Consider the following 25,278-nt stretch of genomic DNA (forward strand, 5'->3'; position numbering starts at 1 on the left):
TGATCAGAAGGTCGGCGGTTCAAATCCCTGTGATGGGGTGAGCTCCCGTTGTTCGGTCCCTGCTCCTGCCAACCTAGCAGTTTGAAAGCACGTCAAAGTGCAAGTAGATAAATAGGTACCGCTCTGACGGGAAGGTAAACGGCGTTTCCATGCGCTGCTCTGGTTCGCCAGAAGCGGCTTAGTCATGCTGGCCACATGACCCGGAAGCTGTACGCCGGCTCCCTTGGCCAATAAAGCGAGATGAGCGCCACAACCCCAGAGTCGGTCACGACTGGACCTAATGGTCAGGGGTCCCTTTACCTTTACCTTACCAGTATATCAGTAGGCGTAGCACAGTGAAGGCCAAATTAGGTGTCATTTACAGAATGCATGTGTGCCTTTTAGAAAGTGAATAGCAGGCATGGGAGAAGTTCTGGATTTGGACACTGGTGGGACCAGGGTGGACTTTAACTTGCAGTGGTATTGACGCCAGATACCCTTTGGTGCCTTCTATTGAGGGGGAAATCCCATTCATATGACGGAACAGTCCTACAGCCCCCATAATCTCTGCTGAGGTCCTCAATCTGGATTGTGGTCCTCATGTTTACTATTTGTTTTTAATTATTTACTTTTAAAACAGTAATCCACATAACTGTTAACTTCACAAATGGTATCTTGCCTAGTTTGGCCTGAGAAATTGGTACTTTTGTTTGTGTTGCTGCTGTGAAAGGAGTAGGGAATTGCTTGTGCCACTGCTGCAATATGAGGCGAATAGGGAATAGCATACTCCTATGTAAGTGCAAAAAAATACATGAGCTCTTTCACTGTCTGTAACTGGGAGAAGGTCTCTGTATGTGCCTGGAAGATCCTATGGAATTCCCCATTTTTCTTGTTATGACTATCACATGATCTAGACAATGGTACATTTTATCAAAACAACCAGTTCAGATTCAACCTATACATTGCTTAACCTACTCCACTAATGCCCATGTTCTCTACAATTATTTTATGCATTACAGATAGTTCAGCAAACTCATATAATAAAATTCAGTAAAGTTCCATTATGTCTTACTGGAATAAACTTTTCTTGTCATGAGCTCTTTTTCTTAATAACATGTCACTTTGAATTGCATTTAAAACTAAGTGCTGAAGCAATTTCCTGTGCAATAAGAAGAATTTACTGCCTCTTTCTTTATTCACCAACATTTCATCCTCTACAGTAGAAAAATTACAAATCTGGCCAATTAAAGTGTGGGTTGTATTTCCTCCCAACTTTATTACTGATGTTCACTTAGCCTAGAAGAGACATAGCAGCTTTAATTACTATCACTGTTTACTTAGAAACAGTAGTACAACACATTTACCAAAAGAAAGCCTTGTCTTATAGCTAAAGGACAAAGTTCTCAGGATGAATGAATGAATGATTCTCCTCCTGCAGGTGTGGAACTTTAATGTAGCTATCAGTCTGTTTCTACAGCTGCTGATCTTTAACACCTGTCAAGCAGCCTGAGCTGTGGTTGATTTTGCAGCTACAAAATGAGTGAGTGCAACTGGCTACAACCAAATTTGTAATTAGTTTTCTTCTACTACTTCTATAATAGATAAAAAAATCATTTCCCTGACCCCAAGAAAAGTCTCAGAAAGATGGGAACCCACCAAATAGTTAACCATTGATGCCCATGTAACACGTTAGCTTTCATTTTACTCTAATCTACCCCAGATTCTATTTCTGTGAGTTTTAACCTGAAGAGGCCTGTGTAACCTAGTTTTAAAATACAGGGACATCTCCCACAGCTGAGTAATTTTGGTGATCATTCATATCAATTTAGTTGCCAATTTAGATTTGTTTTCAAAGGTATTTCTAAGGACTCCACAATATTTTCAAGCAAGAAGATGACCATAGGCAGCTTTCATATGATTGACGAAATCTCTGTTGGAAAATACTTGTATCTTATTTGCCAACAGCCATAAGAATAGGTTTCATCCTCTTTCTATGTTCCTCTTGATGGAAACATGCTGATCAGGACACGTAAGTTTTTATAGACTTTTTGTATTAATGGGACTGGCAGTTATCAACTATGTATGTGTGAGTAGGCTAGTTGTTGTCTCACCTTTATTATTGTAGATACACCCCTGCTTTAAGCCATTTATATACTGCCTTCTTTTGTATATTATTTACTACAAAGGTATGTCTCAATCATGAATTCTCAACATATTTTCATTTTTTAGTTTTAGTTTTCTTATTCTACTTGTTAATTCAGTGCCATTCTGCCTTGCAGTAGTACCTTGGTTCTCAAATGCCTTGGTACTCAACTTGGAACCCAAACACTGCAAACCCAGAAGTAAGTTTTCTGGTTTGAGAACTGTTTTCAGAAGCCAAACTTGCTCCGTTTTCAGTGCCATACTTCTGTTTTGAGTGCCACACATCTGTTTTGAGTGTTATACTGACGATTTGAGTGTTACGCTTCTTATTTGAGTGCCACAAGTTTAGGGTTTAGCTGTGACTCCTGCATTGCAAGGGGTTAAACTAGATGACCCTTTGGATCCTTTCCAACTCTACAATTCTATAACAGAAAATACATTTATGGTGGGGCATTTTAGATAGTTGTCATGGTGGGGAAACATTCTTGCCTCACGGGCTGCATTCACTGTTGACCAACTCCCCAGCATCTGCATGGAAATGGTGGCTGTGGCCAAGACAAAAGTGGGCATAGCCAAAGTAGGAATGACTACCCCCCCGACATATCCACATGTATACATATAGCACATACAAACACACACAATGCATGCATACACACACTTAACAAGGGCGGACTTAGGTACTATGGTGCCCTCTATGAGGTAAAAATCCACCACCCCAGCAAGGCAAGTCTAGGCAAGCCTCTCTAGGCATGTAGAAAGTGCCACATCTTTTAAGCTAGTTTTAGTTTATTGTTGATTTAAATTCATTTTTTAATGTTTTAAATAAACTCTTTTTTTACCACTGATCTTAATTGCTTTATTCTTTCTGCAGCCTGCTTTGCAGTTTTCTTGCAATTCAGAAGTATATGAATGTTGTGGAATAAATAAATAAATGAAATAAAAACATGAAGGCTTTAGCCTTTTATATCTATAAGCAAATGTTAAAAACAATAGTGGGCATTTTTGATCTTGGCATTTTGATCGAGTAGCCCATGAATAAACTGCTGTGGTGCTCAACAGTATTGGCTGAACTGTTCTTGAATTTCTGCTGCACATGTACAGGGATTGTTATCTAGGTTAAAAACCCCAAACTGCTCTCACAATTTTGCAGCATAAACAAAGCCTAAATAAATATTAATTGTTGGCCTAAGATACATGTATTATGCCATAATCTCAAGGAGGAAATCACACACAAACACCAAGTACAAAGTTTTCAATGTGACCTATCAAGAAGAATTTAGCACAAAAGTTCTATTAAAAATAAATAGAGCTGCAGGTTTAATTTTCACAGACTACAGCTGAATATGTACCCTGAGTCTATTTTTCTCTTCTAAAATTGAACCAAGTTAATAATTTATGTGGTTCAATTTTTGAATTATTCCTTGGCTAAAGGAATTTCTAAAGATGGAATGCATTATTTCCTAGGATTTCTTGAAGAAGAAGAATTTAGAGGGCAATCTAATTATCATTTCTAACAACCAAATGATTTGTTTGGATCCTTATAACATCCCTTTCACCATTAAGGTCTGAGTATCATCCCTAGAGCAATGTAAAGTTATTTAGAGAGGGAAATAATAGCAAGAGATTCTGAAATAAGATCAAAACTGTTTTTGTATAGTGCATAACATCTAGCTGCAATAAAATGCTGCTGTTTAAATGAACTTGGGAGAGTTACAGCCTGATGATGAGGGGTCACATTGCATCTTGTCAGCATGTTCTGCTGTTCAGAAGTGCTCACAAGAAGTTCAGAAGACTTCGCTTATGTTCTTTCTGCAAACGCCTCGCATGAACTTTCCTGCTGTACATTTTGCAACCTCTTGGGAAAGCCATCAAAAGGAAAAGATTAATGGGCCTTGTTCTCCAGCCCTAAATGCCGCTGGCTTTATACTGGTTTAATTCCTGTAACATTTGCAACATTACTCTCGGCTATTGATTAGACTATCATTGTTCTATAACTTTATGGAGGGGGAAGAACAAGAATTTTATTTGTCCCAAGCAGGTTTCCAGCAAACCTTTATGAAAGTTTCTGTCATAGCTCTTATTTTAAAGTTTTTAAGTATTCCCTCTTGACATATACATAGAAGATTTGGGGATTTTATATCAGCCTTTCTGTCAGCCCCTCCCCTTTTTTGCTAAAAGTTATCAGAATAAAACAGCCATATCACAGTTTCTAACCTATGTCTTCCAAAGCAAAAAATATAGCTTTCATTCTCTTTTTCACAGGTGCATTAATTTACATTGGATATTGCACAGCGTATTACCTTTTATTTTGAAACAAGGTTAAAAATACAAGCAATAAAAACATCTCCCAATACAACAAAATCACTAAGTCCTTAGTATAGCATGGATAAGTTTATGGGACAATTGGAGGAAGACAGCCTAAGCAGCAGCTTATTAACTCCTGTATTTGGACATATAAGTTACAGGTCTGAATATTTATGTGCTATCTTAACACTTTGGTCTTAGCACCAACATTGCTCTACAATAAGTTCATCAACCCAGCTCTGGGCATTTGTCACCTGCCGCTAAACCAGTAGAGGGAGCACAGAACACATGATTAGATCCATTTAATGAGCAAGACTGTTCAGATGCTTAAAGCTAAGCACTGGCTTAAGTGCTTAGCAGCTCCAAGTGCTCTATATCATTATGACTGAATCCAAAAATGTTCATCACCTGCATCATCATGACATTTCTCTGTCAAATTTATGACTTAGCTAAAAGGGTAGTAATGCACAACTGACTTCATAATGGACCTCTGGCAAACTGATCAACTTTCACTGTTCCCTTCATATGTCTTACAGATTAAGAATCTATTTTTTAGCATTTTTTGAGCTTTTTCGTGCTCCCAAAGGAACTAAATTGAACTTTAGCTCCTATGGAGGTAGGGAACAAAACCTGAGGGGTGTGTGGAGTGGTTTTCAGGCCCCACTCCAACACACCTAAATTTTGCCCTACGTGCATGTTCCTTTCTCTCTTACGAATAATCATTCATTCCTGTGAGGAAAGAAGGAAATGTTGTGGAGAGGGGGAATAGAAGGTGGAGAGTATAAGCTTTATGACCCACAGGGATTAGCATTTAGAACCCTCTTTAGCTCCTCCTGCTGCCTTCATCTCTTTTATTTCTTCCTTCCCCCATTCAAACTAACCAAGTTGCTTCACTCCATTTATTGTGTAAGAGTGTGAAGGAAGGAACCACTATGTGAGTAGTTTCACCACCCACAGAAATGCAAGGGATAGTAGCCTAGGAGAGGGCTTGCTCTGCTGCCCCTGACTCATGGAATTCCCTCCCGACAGTGGTTCCTCTAGCATCTTCATTGCATAGCTGAAGAAACACCTCTTTACCCTGGCTTTTGTCTATTACGCAGTGCCAGATTTCTGTATAAGCTAAACAAGCTATAGCTTAGGGCCCCACTCTCTTGGGGACCCCCCAAAAAAATAAAGGTGGAAAACCAAAATACACTTCCAAAATATAAGATAAAAAACAAATAAAATAAAGCATACATACAGCAGCTTTGATAAAATACATATTTTGTTATGTGCAAATGGCTTTAGATACCAATTAGGTCCATAGATTACCCTATAGCATATATCCAACACAAGAAACAGCAACATTTTGCTGTTGACACAAAGGATAGCTGGACATATAAAGGGCCCCATTACCTTCAGTAGCTTAGGGCCTCATCAAACCTAAATCTGGCCCTCCTATTATAGTATTCTGTATTGTGGGACCCACCTTTTTTGCTGAATCTCCACTGATGTTTTCAAAAGCTTCAGAACTGACTAAATCCCACTCCCCCCCCCCCGACATATTCCCAAGCATTTATGGCCCCTTTGCTGATGGGTGGGTAAGCTTGCCAATACAACAGTGTAACTTCCAGATGTCCAGGTACAGGGAGCTAGTAGTCTGTATTATAACACTCTCCAACAATTTTAAATCCAGCATAAGGCTTCACTCTTATTATTTTATCTAAGAAAAAGTATAATGGTTTCTAAACATATCTAGAAAAACAACAATCAATGATTGTATCCACTGGTGACTGAAGCAATTATCCTAGATTGCTTCAAATACTTCCAAGCTCTAAGGGGAAAAGCCATTTGCAATAGCTGAAGATATGAACTTTTGACTGGCAAAAGCTTACTGCAGCATATATATGTACATCAAGAAATGTTGGTGAGGTATGGCTTCAATTTGTTTTCATTTAAAGGCAGTGGAAACATGGGTAAAAAGAGTACATGAGAGAAGCACCTTCAGAGGAAAATAAAAAAGTGTTGGAGTTGGGGGGGGGAGAGTATGGTGAGGGTTACTGGGTTTTTTTAAAAAAAGGTATTTTGTATTTTCATTTTGTATTTTTCTGTTGTGAACTAGCTTGGGATCATTGGATTAAGGGCGGTATACAAATTTAATAAATAACAGCAGCAACAACAATGACATGTTGAAAGACTAATGTTCTTGTTTCCTTAATATGAAAATATGAAATGAAGGAAACAATGGCAGAGACACTTTATTCCCTGCTGATATGATAATAAGCGTAATAGGCTAGGAACATGAAGGTAGCATACATGACATCTATATTTAGAATGGGATCAAAGTACGGAAGAAGGTTTCAGAATCATTGGGTAAGGACAAAACTTGAGAACATTTTAACAGGTACCGACTTAGACAGGTCAAAGCCATTTAAAGTGGAGGTCAAGCTGAACAAATCTGATTAACTTCTTCAAGGAAGTGACAATGACAACTGACAGAAATGAAGCAACAGACATAATCTACTTGGACTTCAAGAAGCCTTTTGCCACAGAATTGCCTCAAAGAGCAGCACAAAAGGTTAGAGAAGATGGTATTGCTGGCAAACTCTTTCCGTATAAATTGAAGATGGAGTCATTGAAGGTTAACAGCTAATTCAAATTTGAACCTAAACGTTTTGGAACAGTTTCTTTTCCAGTCCATGTGCGTCCAGTTTAAATAAAAGCCTTATGCTCGGATGCTAAAGCAATTCCCTGAAAAGTCTTAAGTATAGATGTGGGAGGGGTGGAGCAGGTAACACAATGCATCAAGGGCAGACGGACTTCGGACTTGTAGAATCTACACTTTAAAAAACAAACTCGGATATCCTAGATCCATTGAGAAGCCCATTCATTTGCCCAGTCCTGCAAAATGCACATACAGCTTGTGGATATGTATCCAAACCTGTGAACGTAGCTGACTACACAACTGTTTAGAGAACAGAACTGCAAGCTTGCCTCATTCTGTTCCATTCATCCATTTATATTCCCAGAGCTGAAAGGGTGAGGGTCACTCCCACTTGCCTTACCTCTTCTACCATGAAATGCATCCACTGAGCACCTCCTTCTCTCCTGCTAATTACATACTTGCATCCTGAATGTTTCTTGCTTATTCCATCCGCTCACCACATTCCCTAGAAACTTGTCTAGTCACACATGCCCACCTGGATCTAGGTTATTATGAGGAGCTGAACAGCAATACAGCATGTCTGAGCTGCAGAGTTCTGACTGGGACTCAGTGCACCTCTTCACCTGCAATGTTGCTGACACCACCACTGAAGTCACAGGCAAACGCAGCCAGCTGCCTGAATGCAGATGTCTGGTCAGTTCACCAGATTTCTAGAAAAAGCTGGTGACAACTATAATGGTGTTGTTGTTTTTTAAATGATTTGAAAAATCTTGTCCTCAGGGATCTTTTTCTTAGTAAGAGACAAGGTGCTGATGCATATATTGATAAAAGTGCTGTGCCAGCACAAAATGGCTGCCATTGGCAGTAAAAATGAGGTGACAATACTCTATACATGAGATGAGTACCATCACAAGAAGTGCACTGCTTCCCACCACCTTGTGCTATGCTACTGCTGGTTCACATTGGCTGCTCTTGAGGTGAATTGACCAATGACGTAGGAGACCAAAAATAATGGAGTCCATTAACTTTCCTTTAGACTTTTTCACATATCTGGAGATATGCGAAAGACCCAGCTAAGATAGCAGCACCTGTCAGTGTTTCCAGTTGGAACACCACCCACACTCAGCCTGTAATCAGGTAGACCACAATAAGTGTTTTGCCGACCTCAGGAATACATAGGAATACATCTCCATGTGATAATATGCAGAATCTACATAAAGGCTACATTTCTCCAAGTGAAGAAGGCCAAGAAATAGAAGTTGTGTGTCTCTCAGAACTAACTACTGATTTTGAATATATATATATATATATATATGCTTTCGTAGATTTTCACGGGTACAGGAATGCAGGTTTTGGTGTCCTCGGGTGTCTTCCCGTGTAAAAGTTGGGGTGTCTAGGCGACGTTTCGACGAGGTCTCACTCGTCATCTTCAGGCTGGTGTTTTCGGCTTCTTGTTACTGGAACAGAGCTCTGTTCCAGTAACAAGAAGCCGAAAGCACCAGCCTGAAGATGACGAGTGAGACCTCGTCGAAACGTCGCCTAGACACCCCAACTTTTACACGGGAAGACACCCGAGGACACCAAAACCTGCATATATATATATATATATATATATATATATATATATATATATATATATATGAAGGAATCTTGCTGGCATATTTCACTTCTTGGATATTTTCACAAAAATGATGGAGATGTGGACCCCAAAACTGGCACATGATTCCACTTATGGTAGAATTCTCCTAAAATGGCAATTGTCTGGTGTCAGATAATTGAAGAAATCCAACTGATTACCCACAAAGATGCACCAATTCCCACCATGGTAATCTTGAACATCTGAGATGGTAAAAATTTGGGTAGTTAAAGGGAATAACTAATTGGTTTCTTGCTAATAGAAGCTAGACTGATCTTTACATAGTTTTGGAAGTAAATGGATAAAGCCACAGTGGAAATTTGGAATGACAAAGCCATGTCAGAAAAACTAATGCGAAGAGTTCATTTACATACAGGAATATCAAGTCTGGTTTGGGAGTGTGAAGAGAATCAGAACTTACAGGGTTAAACAGTTCTGAGTGACGTCTCACATTCTGAGGCGTGGCCATGTTCGCAGAGAGGAGTGTTTTCTCTGTGTTCTTTTTTTTTCCGCTTTTGCGGCGAGGCAGCAAGATGTGCGCTCTTTCGCCGGGGTTGATTTATAATGTTTTTCTACACGATTAAAGACTGTTAGAGATAAGCAAGAACGCTTGCGTGCAGTCTGATTTATTACACACACACACAGCAACAGTTTTCTGCCGCTGCGACAACTCTGCTACAGGAAGCTGACGGAGAGCTTTCCAAGGGAGTCCAGTGAGGCGCAGTGAAGTGTGTGGACTCCATCCAACAGCCACAGGTTATGGAGAGTCAGCAAAGCTTTGAAGCTGTTGCCAAGACGTGCCGGTGTGTGTGGAAGCCAGCTGAGGGGAAGCTGGAGCCAGCTGGAGACCTGCCTAACGTTTGAGGCATCGGAGCTCGCTGGGAGGAATCGTCTCTTCAGGACCGGGTGCCAGAAGGAGCTGCTGTTTACGTGAGTACGCTTAGCCCCGGGGGAGAAGATGGCAGACAGCCATGAGTCGTACGGCGTACGCTTCGAAAAATTGAACGGAAAAAATTGGGAAGAGTGGAGCAGAAAGCTGAAGGCATGGCTGGTAGCCAAGGGTTTGTGGGAGGCGGTCCTAGGGCCTCCACAACAAGCGGCAGCAGGTGCTTCAGCAGCCGATATTGCAACTGCTCATGCTTCGCAGAGAAAAAATCACAAAGCTCTAGGAGCTATTGTGCTCAGTTTGGAGGGTTCGCAGCTACCTTTGGTAGAGGGGCTGGAGACTGCTCATGAGGCCTACCAGGCACTAGAGAGAGTGCACCACAGAACCACGGCTAGGGCAAAGATCCACACTACCAGACGCTTGTTTGAGATGAGGCTGCGTCCTGGTGACAGCATCAGACAGCATGTAACTGAGATGCTCTCTGTTTTCAACCAGCTGAGGCTGTTGCAAGTCAACTTTTCTGAGGAACTGAAAGTTTATATTTTGCTCAGCTCTTTGGACAAAAGTTATGACAATTTGTGTCTAACTTTGGAATCGATGAATCCCGCAGATCTTACGCTAGCGTATGTGACAGGACGTTTGAGTGACGAACAGGAACGCCGTGTTAGAGAGGGCCGAGCTGGCACAGGGAGCCCATCCACTTGCAGAGGGGGGGCCAGGCCAGCGGAAGGCACAGTTCTGGCTTTTTCCACTTGTCGCTGCTTTGTTTGCAATTCTCCTGACCATCTGCGTCGTTCCTGCCCGCAGAGAGCCAGGGAGGCTGGGCAGGATGTCTCCAAGGTTGTTTCCCACGACAACCAGTCCAGGAGAGGAGACCAGCGTGGGAAAGCGAAGGGAAGACGTGACTCAGGGAGTGAAGACGGTCCTTATCACCTGACTGCCTCTATGGCAACAATAAAGAGCTCCAGTGAGAACAGAGTGTTGCGCTGGGTAATCGACAGTGGAGCCAGCGACACCTGGTGTCGAAATGTGGAACTGCAAAGCTGTTCCAGCTGGGAATACAGTTGTTTTTGCTGATGGGTCACAGAAGCCTTTGTCTAACGTGGCAAATGTTTATGTTTCTTTCTTGCAGGTGGAGCTGGAAGTTTACGTTGTGCCTGAGATGAAACACTGTCTTTTGTCTGTTCCTTGTCTCCTCAACCAGGGGTACACGGTTTGCTTTGAAAATAATGTCTGTTCTATTTCCAGAGGTGGGAGACAGCTCGTCAGTGTTGCATGCCAGAACAATCTCTTCATCTTAGAGACACCTCTGGAGGGTGAGGGGAATGCTGAGGGAGCACAAGCAAAGTGTGCAAACGTTCCCACTCATGATTCATGTGCTTGCTTGTGGCACAAGAGAATGTCACATGGCTCTTGGAAAGGTATCCAAAGGTTGCGCCAGTACACAGTAGGGTGCAGGATAAAACCATGTGACCAATCCCTAGATTGTAGGGCATGCAGAAAGGCAAAGGTAAAAGGGTGCAGTTATCCCAGGGTGGAGAGGGTAACCACAAAACCTTTTGAGCTTGTGCACACAGACCTTTTTGGACCCATACCAAAGCCGAGTCTGGGCGGGGCCAGGTATGTGCTGACGCTGACAGATGATTTTAGCCAAAATGGCTGGTGCTTCTCGCTGAGAACGAAAGGAGAAGCAGCGCAACTGATCAAAGATTGGGTTGCGGAAGTGGAACTACGGTTCTCCACCAAAGTGCAGGGGTTCAAGAGTGACCGAGGTGCAGAGTTTACTGGGTTTGCTCTGCAGAGTTTTTTCCGTCAGAAGGGGATACGTCACAAGGTGACGGGTGCTACTTCTCCTCAAGAGAGGGGCGTGGCAGAGCTCAGAAGTGAAGCTCTGGCTCAAACAACAGAAGTTTTGCTGTCAGACTCCGGTTTGCCTCAGAGTTTTTGGAGTGAAGCCTGGAGAACAGCCAATTTCACGATGAACAGGTCCTACAATTCAGTGGTAGTTGACACCCCGTATTTCTTGCTCCACGGAATGAAGCCAAAGCTGCATTTCTTCCGTGTGTTTGGTTCACAGGCCTGGTTGCCTGTGTCAAAGGCTCAATGCAAGAAAGGTGCCCCGAGGTTCCAGAAAATGATCTTCTGTGGGTATGAACCTGCGACAAAGGGGTGGAGGTTTGCATATCCAGAAGGTGATCAGACCAAGCTTCTGATCAGTAAACATGCTAAGTTCTGTGAGCAGAATGGTTGGTCAAAGATTCATGCAAGTCATGATGTTCTCTCAGAATGTCTGTCTGATTCTGAGGAGGAGGGAGAGCTAGAGACTGAACCTGTTGCTGAGGACCAAGTCTCTGAACAGGGTCAAGAACAGGGTTGGGCATCTCCACAGGTTGTTAAAAGAGAGCCCAAGAGTGAGCCTTCGTCTCCTGTTAGCAAAGTACAGAAGGCCCGAAGACACACTAAGTCAGAGGGGGAGTCTTCTGATGTAGAAGACACACTTGCTGATCACAGTGAGTCCGAAGGAGCACCTGAGTTTGTGCTCAGACGGTCCACTCGCACCACGAAGGGAGTTCCACCTGAGAGGTTGCAGGCCACCAGTGCGTGGATTGGTTTCGCACAGTGCGAACCTGGGAGGTTTGAGGAGGTTCAACAGTTGCCTGAGAAAGATGCCAGGAAGGGACGAGAGGCAATGGTAAGGGGGTTGAACTCTCAGAGATCTGTAGATGTGTGTTCACAGTTTCCCTCAGGATGTGAGACGAGAGGGGGTTTGAAGAGAATCAGAACTTACAGGGTTAAACAGTTCTGAGTGACGTCTCACATTCTGAGGTGTGGCAAGTTCGCAGAGGGGAGTGATTTCTCTGTGTTCTTTTTTTTTCTTCGCTTTTGCGGCGAGGCAGCAAGATGTGCGCTCTTTCGCCGGGGTTGATTTATAATGTTTTTCTACACGATTAAAGACTGTTAGAGATAAGCAAGAACGCTTGCGTGCAGTCTGATTTATTACACACACACACAGCAACAGTTTTCTGCCGCTGCGACAACTCTGCTACAGGAAGCTGACGGAGAGCTTTCCAAGGGAGTCCAGTGAGGCGCAGTGAAGCGTGTGGACTCCATCCAACAGCCACAGGGAGCAGAGGCCTCAAGCACACCAGCAAGGCATACAAGTTTCTGGAACTCTTAATCATAGCTGTCAAGTGTCCCTTATTTGAAGGGACAGTCCCTTATTCCAGCGCCATGTCCCGCTGCTGTCCGTTATTGATAGATGTACCTTTAATGTCCCTTAAATGATGTCCCTTAAATTTCAAAGGAAGCAGCTCCTCTCCCTCCCTCCCTGCCGGCCAGGGAGGAGGGAGGCTCCAACTGTGTTGCTTGGCTGTGTTGCTCACCCAATAAGAAGTCTAAGAACGACTGGAGGGGGTGGAGCTTTCATGCCTTGTGTGTGGCTAGTTAATGCAAGCTGAGGGGGTTTTTGAATGCTGGATGCCATTTTGTTGCACGTGCTGCTGCAAACTTTGCAGTGCAAAGCCAGGCTGGGGAGCCATCGTAAGTTGAGGCTGCATAGGCCTTGTGGTGCATGTGATTCAGATTCTATTCAGTTGAACCTCTGGTTACAAAGTTGGTTGGACAGTGTTCTCGAAGCTACCAGCATGAGTTTGACCAGACTGCAGGAGGACAGGAAGACTGGAGTGCCTGGAACAGGAGAGGCTGCAGGTCCCTTATTTTGGCTGCTGGTCCCTTATTTTCAAGGCTGCTGGTCCCTTATTTTCAAATCTGTAAGTTGACAGCTATGCTCTTAATAGCTAAAAAAAGGTGAAGTGAAAGATTAGTGGCTAGTATCTTGGGAACCTCTGTTGTGGTTTAAAACCACCATTTGCCTCTGTGTCCTTCCACCCCTGCTTTATTCAAACTACTGCTGTTTAAAACAGCCACTTTCCCTCCCTTTCAGTGCCTCTCACTTCTCACTGTACTGAAGTCTCCATCTTCCAATTCTCAGCTGCCTCATATACGACAGAGAAATATGCAGAATCCTCAAATATCCCACAGTACTTTACTCAAACCTCTGTCATTAAAGCCACCCGTCACATGCTAAGAACCATCCCTGCATTACTCAAATTTCTGCTGTTCCTTTAAACCACCATTCCCCCCCCCCCATTGTCACTCCCTTCTGGCTCCAATGCCATGGCCACTGGTTTTGTATAACCTGCCTTCTCTTTTGCTTTTGAATCCCACCCTGGCATTATGCAAATCCAGGATTGTGATACAGCACTCACTACAAATCCTTCAGTGGGGACTGTGCAATGACAGCCATACATTTTGATGTATATAAGAACATATATTTTATACTTGGACTGGGGAAGATAGACCAATGCTTAGGACAGTCCACTCTTATCAGCAGTAGTTTTCTCAGGTTCCTGACCTGACTACTGTTGATATTTTACCCAGCAACTCCCATTTTATGTCAAAATAAATGCTAGAGCTTACAATATATAACTCTTAGCCCTGTAAAAATTCACAACCAACAAGTAATATTTTTAAATTGTATTGACCCACTTGCCAGTGCAGCTTGCTATCCTATTTGCTTCACATTAAATATAGATAAATGCCACAATCTAGCATGGGGTTAGCCATGCTTAAAACTCCTTTGAATTCAATTGAATTTAAGTGTTTACCTGGTGCACTGTATTATGGCCTTTTAGATTTAAATTCCTACCTTCTCTTTATTTCTGATTTGTTGTGTTGACTCAATTTTCAAATTTAATTTTACTTTGTCTTTGTCTCTATGATACTCCAAAATAACACTACAACAATAAACTACAGAAACAAGGCTAATCTCCCTTTCCTGAGCAAGATTCTGGAGCGAGTAGTCACAGACCAGATCCACACACTTGCCCTTTTAAAATGTGTTGGGGTTTTTTTGGGGGGGGGGCTTATTGGGTTGTTTTTATTTTGATTATGTATTTTGTAGTTTTGTATTTTGATTTTATTCTGTGAACTTCCCTGAGACCTCTGGGTATGCGGCGGTATATAAATTCAATAAATAATAATAATAAAGCTAGCCTTGTCAATGTCATTAAAAGGATAGCATTAATTTGTCTCCATTACTGCCATGCACCATGCAAAGGAAGGATATGTAATGTAAGAGGAATATAATACTCTTTGCCATTATCTGGTAAATACCATGATACTATTTAAATGGAATAATTGCTCATGGTCACAAGGAACAATAACAAAAAGTTGAGAGAGAAATGAAACATTTGTATATGTGGAGAGAGCTAGTAGTATAAAACAGACCATCCAAATATGTTGGAGGAAAATGGTATTTGTGATGCATTATTATGGACCCATATATGGATGTCAGTTTGCAACAGTGTGGTTGGCAAGAATATGGATGCACTGGATTTATAAAAATAGTCAGGGAAAGGTCATTAACACAAAAGGATCCAGTTAGGTAGCCATATATTTCTGCATGCTGTTCCCCAGTCACTTCCACCAACTGGATCTATTAATGCATTATTTACCTTTAACTACACAGGTATAAATTGTAGGGTACAGTTATACAAAAACAGCAGTATCATATAGATAAGATTTCACTATCATACAAAAATAACCAAGGATAAAGATCAGTATTCACAAAGTACTGTAGTAGAATATATAAACTGAAGAAGAAGAAGAAGAAAAGAGAGAGATCCAGGCATGTTCAATATGCTAAGATCATTAATATGCAAGAAACCATTGGAAACATTTAATGGGAATTCTGCTCCAACAGGACTTGTTAGTTTATCACTATTTTTGACATGTACTTAGAATCATAGAATCAAAGAATCTTAGAACTCTAGAGTTGGAAGGGACCTTAAGGGTCACCTCATTTAACCCCCTGCAATGCAGGAATCTCAACTAAAGCATCCCTGCAGGACACATGGCCACCCAAACTCTGCTTAAAAACTTCCAAGGAAGAAGAGTCCACCCACTTCCAAGTGAGTCTGTACCACTGTCAAACAGCTCTTACCGTAAGAAAGTTCTTCCTGGTGTTTAATCAGATTCTCCTTTCTTGTAACTTGAAGCCATTGCTTTGGGTCCTGTCCTCCAGAGCAGGGAGGAAACAAGTTTGCTCCACCTTCGATGTGACAGCCCTTGAGATATGACAGCCATCTTCAAATATCTACTCTCAATTTCCTCTTTTTCAGGCTAAACATACCCAGACCCTCAATCATGGTTTCTTCCTGAAATGGCTACAACCAATCAGCAAAAGAGAGACAAAGTAAAAAAAAACCTGATTTCTCTGAACTTTTACTCCCTGATATGTGCAGTCTCTCCTGCTCTCTGATTCGTCGTCCTCTCTCTCTGTGGTTTCTGCCTCAAAATGGCTGCTGCCAACCAGCAAAGCAGAAATATTCAAGGAAGTAAAGAAGTTGAGAGATCAGCTTAATGAATCTGTGGAGCATATGGTGAGGTTTTGGCATATTTTTTTAATGTCTGCATAAGTGAATTTTTGGATAAATAGCATGTGGTTAGCAAGACCTGAGTACATTTCTAATTTTTCCGTTGTATTAAGCCACTAACCTAAGCATCATGCAATACATTGGTATTTCAGGCATAATAATAGGCATATTCCTCTTGGTCAGGGGCATAGCTGTCAACTTTCAGATTTGAAAATAAGGGATCAGCAGCCTCACCTGTCCTGGGGACAGTCTACGGGATATCTAACAATCTGTGATAGCAGAGGGGAGCAGCGGGAAACGGTGCTGGAATAAGGGAATTTCCCGCAAAAAAAGGGAAGGTTGACAGCTATGGTCAGGGGTCAGCAAACGTTTTCAGCAGGGGGCCAGTCTACTGTCCCTCAGACCTTGCGGGGGGGGGGCAGGACTATATTTTGAAGGGGGAAAATGAACGCAATCCTTTGCCCTGCAAATAACCTAGCGATGCATTTTAAATAAAACCACACATTCTACTCATGTAAAAACACACTGATTCCCAGACTGTCTGTGGGCTGGATTAAGAAGGTGATTGGGCCAGATCCAGCCCCTGGGCCTTAGTTTGCCTACCCATGCTCTTGGTAGTTTGAGTATTTCCACTGAAATGTGTCAGCTGGAGCAAAAGATATTTGATTTGCAGAAAATGGAACTTTGTTTTCATTTGAGGCTATCCTTCTCTTTGAGGCTTTGTATTTAGATGTGTTGCAAAATGCATCCACTCACCAATGGAAGTAAGGTAGTGGGGGGCTTGCCTCCTTTTCCTTTAAGTCACTTTTTGCTTTTGCCTGCTGGCAGCCATAAATTGAGATAATATTCCACAGTGCCAGTATATTACTTAGAATGATCCCCCCCCCCCATCACAAATGATGCTGCAAAAAAGGTGGGTGTTCATTTTTGTGTGTTTTGTACATGATATGTTCTGTCATTCAAGCCGTAAGGGAGTTATTCTTATTGTTCATCCGCTTCAGTAAAACTGTAAGATTTTGGGTAGTCTTCACCTGATTTACTCCTATATAAACACTGATTTTTCTGTTGGATAAGATGCTTTCCGTAATGAAGAATAAGGCTCTGTAAGGTTTTAGTACAATATGTAAGTGAAAAGCACTCCAGCCATCAGTTCAGATATATGAGTTTAGACACTGGAACTCGTATTTAACTGTAGATTCCTCAGGTAAAAGAAGATAAGGGAGGACAGCAATATACACCCACAGAAAAAGAACAGTAGACTTGGAGGTGGGGAACAGATTTCAGGTTGAAAATTCCAGAATTTAATACTTCACAGTTCAGTGTTCACTACTAGCACAACCCATCATCAACCAATTGGAAGTTTGAGTTTCGAGGACCATTGAACACTGAACATTTGCAATGTACTGCAATTACAGGAGCAATTGTGCTAAATAACTTTGTGCTGATAGTGCATGAACATGTGCATTTTTCTCATCAGCTTTCCAAATTTCGCATTTCTTCCTGTCGGAGACGTTGACTGCTCACCAGACTGGGATACTGAATGCTTTAGGTCATGGAGTTATTGCTTCACTAACTTCAAAAACATGCCTGAACCCATTTACTTATCTTGCTGAAGTGGCAGTATTTCTATTTAGTGTTTTCTTTTGACATTTAACTATTACATTTGTATTTCATGGAGCAGTGCAGTGCAGAGATTTGACACTTGAAGATATACATTTAGTGTAAATTGAGGACTTTTGTGGCTGTAGACCATATTTGCCGCAGTTTAAATGCAAGTAGAGATTACTGCCCGCCCGCCCCACTTCTTTTCTCAAAGTGATAAATACCTTTTCTCAAAGTGATAAATACCTATTACTACTGGACAGCATTGTATCACATCAAGTAAGATAGCAATAGTTTTTCAGGCCACAGAATATTCATTTTGAGTTTAGTGCCATATATATCTTTCCTAAGGATATAAGCATAAAACACTTACTCAATCAACAACTGACTTTTCATGCACAGTTATTGGGGAAACAATTGTGAAGAAAACCACTTATCGTGGTAAAAAGTATTTAGAATCTGCACCTGTTAGGCAATTCAGCCTATATATTGGCAATGAGAAATGAACTCTGGAATGGAAACGTGTGCATGCATGTGTGTGTGTGTGTGTGTGTGTGTGTGTGTGTGTGTATTCTGTGTTGGAGGGCCACATTGGTGATGACCTTTTCACAGTAGATGGCATTTGTGTGACCTTTGTGAAAGGGAATTGTGGGGTTGCCCCATTTCCCAAAAGACAGGTGCTTATATCCATCAAATCTAAAATTTCTTTTCTCTTAAACAGATAGAACACATGACATTTACATTTTTATGTGACCATTATAAAAGGCTTTAGTGATATCAACAAAATGATAGAGTAGTTTAAAACTATATGCTGAGGACAGGGGAAAGACCTTCTAGCTCTGGAAATTCAAAATCCCTTCATCAAATAATATTCCACTGACCTAGAATGTTTAGCAGATGTTGTGCAGGCACTGAATCCCAATAAAGGGTTATTTAGAAATCCTACTTTGAATATAGAAGATAAGATAACCTTTTGAAAGAGATCTTACAAAATAATATATGTACAGAGAAATATATTTTCTACAGGTACATAAGGAAGTATAAGAGTTGTCTGATAGAAACCCACTTTGGGAAACACTGGTCTTGAATATTCCAGCCAACCCTCCTCTTTAACATTTCTTTCTCTTCTTGTTTCCCCGTCTTCCAACTATATTTCCCAGCAGGGGGCGCCCTAAATGTCCTTGACTACAAGCAAGAGACCAGCTTGATATTTGAAGGCAGATAGCTTTATCACATTATTTTGTGGGTGTTACCTACATTAAAAATAGTGGCATTCTTGTGAGGTTGGGAGGGTGTCAGTCTGGATGATGCCCTGAATCCCTTCCAGTTATTGGTGCCTTGTTTCCAAGGAGGGTTAGAATCCAGTAAAGGAGGTTGCTGAACCAGTCATACAAGTTTCTATCTAAGACATTGGTCTTAGCTGTTCCTACTAGGTATATTGGGTTATGTGATAAGAAAAGAGGATCGTAAATTAGTATATTATGCGGTTACAGCAGCAAGAGTAATGCTGGCCCAGATGTGGAAAAAGCAGGAGACACCAACGGTGGAGGAATGGAGATTTAAGCTGTTGGATTATATGGAATTGGACAGACTTACAGGCAAAGTAAGATACATAAGAGACCAAAAGTTCACTGAGGATTGGGGAAAATATGTAGATTACTTGGAATTCATTAGTCAAGGGAAAATAACGCTAAAGGGATTTAGAGACGCACTGTGAAAGACTGTGAGTTATTGTTTAAAGAGAATAGGAGACCAAATAATATGTAAGGTTAATATACATTAAGAAATGTATATAAAAAGGTACAATGACAATATATACTAAGAAATGTGTAATTTAAAGTGTTACTTCGAATGATTTTCGGGAAAGCTAAAGGAAGTTTTGAAAACGAAGATTAAGAAATGTAACCAAAGTGAAAATTAAGTTTCTATATATTTCTTTTACTTTTATTTCTTTCTTTATTTCTATTTGTCTGTGCAACACTTTTATTTCTGTATGTTTATATGTGTGGGCGTGTACATATTCTTTACTTCTATGAAATAAAAAATTTAAATTGAAAAAAAAAAAAAGACATTGGTCTTAGCTGACCACTTAAGTGGCCTGATCAGCAACTCAGAGAATGAGCTAGGTTGCAATACCTACAGCTAAGTAATGGGGAACCACAGGTCAAAGTGGGGCTGGACTAGAGAGTTGTGTGTGAGAGAGCAAAAGGCTAGGAGCTTCAGACAGAGAGACCTGTTTTGCTGTGTGCTGGATCCAAGGTAAAAGGTACCCCTGCCAGTACGGGCCAGTCGTGTCCGACTCTAGGGTTGTGCGCCCATCTCACTTAAGAGGCTGGGGGCCAGCGCTGTCCGGAGACACTTCCGGCTCACGTGGCCAGCGTGACAAAGCTGCTCTGGCAAGCCAGCACCAGCGCAGCACACGGAAACGCCGTTTACCTTCACGCTATAAAGCGGTACCTATTTATCTACTTGCACTTAGGGGTGCTTTCGAACTGCTAGGTGGGCAGGAGCTGGGACCGAAAGACAGGAGCTCACCCCGCCGCGGGGATTAGAACCGGCGACCATATGATCGGCAAGTCCTAGGCACTGAGGTTTTACCCACAGCGCCACCCACGTCCCACAATCCAAAGCTGTGACTAATGGAGAAGCAATATCTTTGGGAGTGTTACTGCTATGAGCCCCTCCATCCTATGCTTGGGTTGCATATTTGTGTAAATAAAACCATATATCCTAAAAACAGCACAGCCTCTGCTGACCTTAATCCTGTGGAAACTAAACCCTGGGTAAGTGCTGGAAGCCCTGTAGTGTCTCCCTGCTTGGAGATGGGATGGTATGTAACAGTATTATACCATGTAGATGCCTGCAGGAGCCAGACATCTTCAACTTAGCTAGATCATGTTAATCAAGACCCTTGCAAGAAGGACAAGCCAGTGTTTTTCCCAACAGGAAACTCGGTATGAGGGTTCTAAGGAACCTAGAGTAGAAACTAGACTTTGGTTCAGGGGCTCCTTACAAGGGCTTGTTTGTTTTGGTTACAGGACTCTTTCAGAAAAACAGAAGAAACTTGCAAGTTTTCTTAGTTTCTCCAATTTAGCCAATTTGCTGCATGGAGCCCTGAAGTCATGTCATGGTGAAATTAAGGAAATATATTTGCTTTACTCTGTCTTTCTCTGGACACGTAATTATTAGCATATCACATCTCCCTCCTGTCTCTGCATTTCTCACTTCCCTAACCTCACTGTCTTCCAACTTCAGTCATTTTCATTTGAGCTCCCCACCCCTGCCAGTGCATTTAAGCTTCCACTATAATTCTACAGGTTCTGTAGCACCCGCACCCACTCCACATAAGGCAATATCTCTGCCTCTGTCTCTATGTCCATGATAGGAACTGTTTAAGCTTATGGTCAAAGCAACATGAGTTGAGTACCCTGTGTAACTTGTAACAACCAACTGCCTTGCTGGGTTCCTTTTTACTATTATATTGGCACTATTATATATTACTATTATAAGCTGCTGACCCATTTTACCTACTGCCCAACAGTTTGTTTAAATATACATTTCATTTATATTCCTGTTGACATTTGTTGGTTCTTGTTAATTCCCCCAAGTAAGCATGACAGTATTGACATTTCTAAATTTGTAGTTGGAACCATTGTGGCAAGCCATCCCTAGAATAAAGATTCCTAGTGCCGTATTTCCGAGAATGCATGCATATGCGTGCACATGTTTTCACCATATATATGAGGATAGACACATGATCAGATCTGTTAACATTGTAGTTTTGGTGAGAATTTTTGTTAAAGATCTGAAGCAGCCTCACTCTCAGAAATAAAATACCTACACAGCCTAGAAAGAGGCATAACCATTAAACCTGTTTCAGTCTGTACAGTTGATTTTCCTCAAGTGTCTGGAATGCTCTTGCCAATGCTACATGTTCAGCTGTTCAGTTTAAAGTGTAATTTATTGATATATTCTACAATATGTGGGAACTATTTCAACGAAAGCAGTAAATTGTAGATTGAACTGGTCTGTTGTACTGCTGCTTTTAAGGGTTTCAGTATATCATATCTTCATGCATAATCTTTAAAGTTCAGTTTATGAAACGAATAGCTTACTGACCTGTTTGCCCCAGCTGTAGAAAAGTACAAGTATTGCCGTATGATGGTAGTATGAAAGCAGGATGTATTAGCCCAAAACATTCTTTTGAGCTGCCGTGCTGACAATATTAGTATAAAGTTTTATCAAAACAGATGCCAAATATTTTTATTGTGGCCAGAAATTACCTCATTCTTCTGATGAACTGTTTTGCTTTCTAATTAAAAAGTAAATTAGGCTGAAAATAGAGAGTGCTGCAAAGTCTGTTTATGCAGCTTGATAATATTTTTAATCTTAATAGAACTGAAAGAATAAAATGATTGTGATTATTGCCTTGTGTGTGAAACTGATCTTCTGAGAATAAAGGTTTTTATGGCAGTGTAAAATATCTCTTTGCCTGACAAAGGGAAATAATTATCTGGTAGTCTGAAAAGCACAGATTGCACATATTACATAGGTGCTGATGATGGAGGTCTAAATCTTGCTGTGGCCAACACATGGCGTAATGATACTTAAGCTAAGCAAAGGACAGTAAGTATCCTTTTCTTCCCTGATAGCAGCTATATGTGCACATTTAGCCAAGAATACATATGAAATTCAGTAATCTCAGAATACTTTTGTGGTTTAATGAGTTAAAGCTTATAGACATAGATGACTAAAGTTATAGTGCACCGATGTCCCTTAGATCAAAGGTTAATGGATATTTGGCTTTTCCACCAGCTTAGTGAACTAGCCAACACAATTTTAAAAAATTATTTCAGCCCTAGCACTGTTTTCCTATTTCTTTGTTCTGTGTCATTCTCTGTGCAAGGACTAAAAAGGAACCAAATTGATGCAGAAATTGCTGTTACGAAGCTAACTCAGGGTATAAAAGAAATGGCATGACTATTAGTATTTCATTGGTACAGAGTAAGAATTTTTGAAACACTTGGGCATTTCTGTGAAAGTTCCTACTGCCTTAATTAAAGACACCATGTCATAAAGAAGATACAAAGCTATTACACATGTCTGAAATTGTATGACTATGGTAAACTGAGCAACTGATCTTTTGGAGTTAATGCATTCTTAGTAATGATAATTTAGTTTTTGGCTATACAACATGTGGGTGATCCTATAGAAATGGAATAGGTCTGAAAAACATGGAATAATTGACTGCAGATGGGTCTACATTTCCTTTGTTCTTTATTATTTGCTCAGCATAAACACTGACAGATGTGATGGAGCTAAAATGACCCCACTAAAAAAGAGGGGAACAATCTGTTGCTTGGAACCAATGCACAGAGTTATTTGTTTGAATGCTAATGTTAATCCTTTCGCTTCTTTCCTTCTTATACCTATCCAGTACCTACCCCCTGTTTCAGTTCAGCATAGCATATCTGTTCCCTAGAGAAAGGGCACAAATCAGATCTTCTAGCATTCTGGCACACAAACTCTGTAGAACTTGACATCTTGTGTAAGTCAACTGCCTTGCTTGGATTACTTTGCCTTGGGTAAGGCTCCAAAAAAAGAATAGATGTCCCCAAATGTAAAGCCAAAGAATTTCCAGTTACATTTTAAACATTTCTGTGTTTTAAAGAAAGACTTTAGCTAAATATTGGGACTCTGCAATCTCTCTTTTTTGGATCTCTGATAGATCTGGACTTGACCTACTTTAGATTCAGATATGTAGTTTTACTGCTCACGGCATTCTGAAGCCCATCTTTTTGTTTTGCCCAAACAGAAAGTTACTTTTTCTTATCCCATTAGGCTCATGAGATGTAAACAGGGTAAAACACAGTTCACAATAGCTTGCTGAGTTGTGTATCCATGTTTTAATAAGGAGAGATTAGAAGTCAAAGAAAGTGCAGATGTTTTCTACCATAAAATCTTTCCAGAGGAATTGAAAAAGTATGGGAATGTATATATGACCAGTGATTACCATCAGCTGAAGAGGAATATGCTGACAATTCGCTTTAATATTTTGTGCTGGCAGTCACTAAAGGATGCTTGTTGACAGAGATCAGTATTCTGCTGTCATTTTCTGTGTCCCCTTACGAATACCTTGGCTCAAAAGGCTACATTTTGTCTGGGAAAGTAAGGATCTAGCAAACCAGAACAAAGTGTACTTGAATGTTTCGTTCAGAAACCCTCTATTTAAAAGGAAAAGAGAATATCCAGATACTCTATAAAACGAATGAGGAACCTATGGCCCTTCAGATATTTGTTGGCCTAAAACGTCCATCATAAGTAAAGCTCTACGGAATCTGAAGAAAGATCCATCTAGTCCAGTGTCCTGTTCTCACAGCAGCCAACCAGATGCTGATGGGACCTCACAAGAAGGAAATGAACACAGCAGCACTATCCACTTGTTCTCCCTGGCAACTGGTACACAGAGTCATGCAGCCTCTGGTTCTGGAGGCAGTAGTTTTTGATAGCTGTATTTTCCATGAATGTCTCTAACCCCCTGTTAAGGTCATCCGTGTGAAAAAAGTCCTGCGCACATAGCATGTGTGCACCTTCTAGATTGATTGAATGAATGCATGAATGAATGAATGAACTGGGGAACAGAGATATGTGCAATCCCACTCTTGGTCTCCAAACATTCAGTGTGTGAAGATCATGGAGGTGTGCTTGAAAAAAGATTACAGAAACTCATTCTTGTTCGATCTAGCTAAATGCCAAGTGGAGCCTCCATAGACAAAAGTAGAATATCTGAATACAGAGGCAGAGAGGGGCAGAGAGCAGCAGGTGACGTCACCTATTTATTTGCCTTGCTCATGAGCTTCTAGATGCTGACTTGGAAAATGAGTTATGAACTTGGAAAAGGAGTTATGAACTAGGTCAATCTTTCTCTTGCGCTCTCTATAACTCAATGAAAGAGACAACGTATTCTCTTAAGGATACTGAAATATTCCATTAAACAGATGTGATAGAAAGTTAGAATATTTTATGTTTCTTGTTTAGTGCTTTGATTTATTTTATAGCATGATGAATTAACTGTGGAAATGCAATGTTATAGGAACAGTGGAAATAGCCGATAAATAGGGAAGCAAATTAAGAAGTTTATACACAAATAATCTTATTAGGTTTAGGGCAGAGCTACTGACTTTGGGATAAAGTTGCATTTTATTTGGGAATTGTCTTGCTCACTAACAGACACTGTAATTCTCATTCAAAGAAAGGGAGTTTTTAAATCATCAGAATATCTTTCCTGTAGTTTATAGGTGTCTTTCTCAGGATACACACATGATAATTTATTGGTACTGTACTTAAAGTAACCCCTATGTTCAACAAGTTTTGATGCAAATACATGCAGTTTTATTTGAATTGTTAGAAGATAATGGCCTCCCGCCCCCCTCACACCCACACTCACACCCAAACTGCCCATATATTGGCTTTTATTTTAAGTAAGAAGGCAATGAATATACCAAATCAGTGAATCATCAGACCTTGTGCCCTGACCCGGGATGGTGTCAGGTAAAGGGCCAGGAGGTTTCCCTCATACCTTCACCATCTTAGGCTGCTTGAAGTTTCCTAGCTTGATTTCACTCTCAGATCTTTGATATTTTAATAC

At 41.0% G+C, this 25,278-nt stretch overlaps 1 protein-coding gene and 1 long non-coding RNA gene across 2 annotated transcripts in view; one reads left to right on the top strand and one right to left on the bottom strand.

Annotated features, from left to right (window-relative positions):
* LOC309340062 overlaps positions 1-15,730 on the bottom strand; it is a 43,790-nt gene extending 28,060 nt beyond the window's left edge. The window contains exon 1 of the long non-coding RNA XR_014155786.1: positions 15,596-15,730. This is a non-coding gene — a long non-coding RNA (uncharacterized lncRNA). The remainder of the gene's footprint in view (positions 1-15,595) is intronic.
* Positions 1-25,278, top strand: part of LOC309340033 (uncharacterized protein) — a 194,880-nt gene that overhangs the window by 81,345 nt on the left and 88,257 nt on the right. The gene's annotated exons all lie outside the window — the stretch shown is intronic.

This window comes from Podarcis erhardii, assembly GCF_964252035.2.
Source record: "Podarcis erhardii genome assembly, chromosome: 4".
Taxonomy (NCBI): domain Eukaryota; kingdom Metazoa; phylum Chordata; class Lepidosauria; order Squamata; family Lacertidae; genus Podarcis; species Podarcis erhardii.